Below are 4,216 nucleotides of genomic sequence, written 5' to 3' on the forward strand. Positions count from 1 at the left end.
TAAGAAATACATTGCAGCATCGATGTTTAATGTACTCTGATAATATCAGTGAAAGATGTCTTATGTGTGCACAAAATATAAAAGTAAGTTTTACTTGGATTAAATGTAATAAATGTGAGCGAAGAGTTCATAGTGTGTGTCTAGGTGGTGTATGCTACAAATTAATGACTAAATTTTTAAAAAATGAAAACTTCACTTGTATCTTATGCGATAAGTATATCAATTAGGCACCTGTTTTATAATTACAAAATAATAAAATACAAAATAAAACATAATATTCAATAAAAATAAACAAACTAATACAATACCTATTGTAAGTAATGAATAGTTGATTATATAAGTTGGGTGTAATTTATAAATTACATATACAGTAAAATGGAATCTATTGCCCAACATAAAATTAGGTACCTATGTAACTAAGTCATATATTTAAAAATGGGGATTAACTAAGTAGGTAGTACAAATGTTTAAATTAAAAAAAAAGTTAATTGTTTTAAAATTAACATAAATTCAGAATGTAAACAGTTAAATTTATTATTTATATTAACTACCTATCAACTTTTAACTTAGAACTATCTTGTGTTCACTGAACTTAGCTTAACTTGAGTTAAAAAATGTTAATCTTTTAAAATTGCAAATCTTAGTGTTAACTCCACCATTGACGGTCCTCAGTCCGTATGAAAAAGGAGGAAGGGCGCTTAAGACGTTTTTCTTTTTTAGTTGAAGTATTAAGAATTAATCGTGTTTCTCTTGGTTTTAAAATATTATATTGTTCTTTTAAATTGTTTATAAATCTTAATATTATAATCTACATTGTGTTTTTTTATTTTGTATGATATACCATACTATTGTCCAACTGTGAAGAAGTAGGTAGGTAGCCAATTTTAATAGTGCAGATCTTCGAAGACCAGAATGTGTAGATGTGAATTGGAAAGTGGCAACATATACCTAATTCAGACTTCAGAGATTCAGTTAGACATGATTTATGGAAATTGGATTCATTAATTTTTGGACATTCAAAGTAGGTAACTTTTATGATAAACGTAAGTAAAACCCTAATTAATGTATTTTTTTATTTTGTAGAATATACCATACTACTATAGTACTATTGTCTGATTGTGAAAAAGTAAGTAGCCAATTTTAATAGTGCAGATCTTCGAAGACCAGAATGTGTAGATGTGAATTGGAAAGTGGCAACATATACCTAGTTCAGACCTTAGAGATTTAGTTCGACATTATTTATGGAAATTGGATTCATTAATTTTTGGACATTAAAGTAACTTTATGATAAACGTAAGTAAAACCCTAATTAATGTATTTTTTTATTTTGTAGGATATACCATACTATTGTCCAACTGTGAAGAAGTAGGTAGGTAGCCAATTTTAATAGTGCAGATCTTCGAAGACCAGGATGTGTATATGTGAATTGGAAAGTGGCAACATATACCTAGTTCAGAGTTCAGAAATTTAGTTAGACATGAGTTATGGAAATTGGATTCATTAATTTTTGGTCATTCAAAGTAGCTTTAGAAACCCTAATAAATGTATTTTCTATCTAATAATTGTATTAAATATAATTAAATAAGATTTTATATTTAATTTATGATTAATATAGCAAATAACTAAATTACTAATTGGTATAATTTGAATATTCCAATTCAAAATTGTTCAAAGAACTTTGTATGTAAATTTTTCTAAAATAAATAATAATTTAATAATAATAATAATGACACAGTTTAACATTAAAACCATAATATGATCTCAGTGCTGTTCCACAGATTCTGAAATTTTTTAAAATTGTATTCATTACTTTTATAATTTTTAGTGACAAATATGTATGTAAACTTTTTTGTGCTATTTATGCATTGTTTAATATATTATAAAATGTAAAAACTTATATAAATACTGTTTTATATTACAGCTATGTTACACAAAAATTGTATAAAATATAACATGTTCAGACATTCAAAAAAGTTTAAGAACTGGCCTATATTATACATAAAATGTTATATACATTATTATTTATTTTATTGGTACTAAAATATTATTAATTTTTTGAGATGTTGATCATGGTTAGTGTAAAAATATAAATTACACTTAAGTAAACAGGGGTTGTGAAGAAAATTAACCAATAGTATTATTTAGTTTATTAGTACATAATATAGTCAGAGTTGTCTATCATAAAGAACTATTAATTGTATATTTGTATGTGTATATTAAATATGCATTTATTATATTGCTATGATAGGTAGTCATTTGTTTTGTTTTGCAATATAACTTCAGCAATATTTATATGAGATAAAGATTTCAATTTTATGCACATCCAACATAAACAATAACGTATGATTTATGTCTATTGTTAAATATTCAAATAATGAAACATTATGTTATGTAAGATACTAAGATCGTTCATTTAAGTTCGATAAGTTGACCTGTAGACTGTAAAGTCTAAGAGAATAATGATGAATAATATATTAACAATCCTATATAATGCTTACCTGCAACTAACTAAACACATAAATAATACATAAGCATATAGGTAGTTTAATATGTTATTACTTTTTGTCTTACCAGTTACTATGCTAAGACTCATAAATCATAATCGACATAATCTAAATACCACATTACCACTGCTAATAAATATACTAAGTAAAGTAGTACACAATATGATTGGAAATTTATGTCATTATATTATATTTAGCTGGGCTATATCCGGAAATTTTTTTCGGACGGGGGTCCAAAACATGAATATTGTAATTTTATTGAATTTATGTTTTGATATTTGGTTAAAAATAAGACACGTTAAAAACATTTCGGGGGGGGGGGGGGTCTAGACTGGTACAGACCGGACCTCCCCTCCCTCAGATACGGCCTTGGTCAGTTGTGAAATTGTATTTGTATATTATAATATTATAATTATATGATATTAAAAATTTAAATATTTTTAAATTCGGCGGCCAGTGATAAATGTAATTTGTTGTTTATTCCAAGCCAAACTGATTTGATATTTTTCATCCATGAAAGTGATAAAAACCGTTTTTTTTCTAGTGATATAAACCGTTTTTATTTACTGTCTGGTAAAATTTTATTATCATACTTTAAATATGATACTGCAGCTGTTGCAGGCTTGACGTTATTCACTAGGTGCTGTGAGTTGGGACGAGCTGATTGGAGGGTTCAAATCATGTGACCTTTGTACTTATTACTTATAAGTTATTGTGGATTATGTCTATTATGACCGTTTGGATCATTAAATTGAGATATAATTTTGTTTTGACTTCTGGTCTTTACTGTTGGGTATTATTTATTACTTTTGATTTTGGTGAATTCTCCGGTAGCAGAAATTTGAATGAATATTTGAACGTTTATAAGTCACAAACGAATTACTCAAATTAAATACTGTAAACGCTAAAACTAATTTTTTCATTATGTTTAGAAATTGGCTATTTTGATTTTTTTGAAAAAAATTTAAAGCAAATTTAAATTTTCTTATTACCTATACAAAAAATAAAAAAGTCCATATTATACGTGTAACCATAAACAGCATAAACCTGTACCTTCTTATAAGTTTATATTACTTTTGATTAGTTACAACGACTTAACCTTATGCAATTTTTAATTATCCCGGCAATTTAATTTATTACTTTTTATTCCTATTAAAGAAGTGTTTAAAATTGGCATACATTTGTATATGTATGTTTAAATTAATTTATAATTTAAATTAATTATTCTTAATGTATTTCAAATTTTATATTTAATATTGTATGTTAATGAAAGATAGGATATCAATCAAAATTAGGTACCATTGAAATGTAATAATGTAATATAATATATGTTTGGTTCTAGGAATATTTTTTAATAATTAATGTTTAACACCCCTCTTTATTCTTACCCCATCCTGTAAAGTCATAAGTGTTGTATATCGCTTCAATAGTTCCATCTCAGTTATTTTTAACGTTGAATTAAAGTTACTGCATAATATATGATATATTTGAAACATTATGTTTGTTGACTAAACACAATCTGTCATTATAGTTCATTAAATTATTTATTTCATTGAATTTCTCGACGAAAACGGAAATACAGTAGAAACCGTTTATAATGTCACCGGTTGTAGTGACATATTGGGTGTAATGACCTTAGATTAAAGGTCCCTGCTAAACTCCTATATTGTATGTACTAATTTGTATCGGTTTTTATGACGTCTATATAATGA

General features: G+C 26.0%; 1 long non-coding RNA gene across 1 annotated transcript; it reads left to right on the plus strand.

Moving 5' to 3' along the window:
• Positions 1-622: 622 nt before the first annotated feature.
• Positions 623-1,594, plus strand: LOC103307873. Its single transcript, XR_510268.3, has 3 exons — positions 623-1,021; positions 1,084-1,276; positions 1,334-1,594. It is a non-coding gene; the product is annotated as an uncharacterized LOC103307873 (long non-coding RNA).
• The last annotated feature ends 2,622 nt before the right edge of the window (positions 1,595-4,216 follow it).

This window comes from Acyrthosiphon pisum, unplaced genomic scaffold (genome assembly GCF_005508785.2).
Source record: "Acyrthosiphon pisum isolate AL4f unplaced genomic scaffold, pea_aphid_22Mar2018_4r6ur Scaffold_10573;HRSCAF=11180, whole genome shotgun sequence".
NCBI lineage: Eukaryota > Metazoa > Arthropoda > Insecta > Hemiptera > Aphididae > Acyrthosiphon > Acyrthosiphon pisum.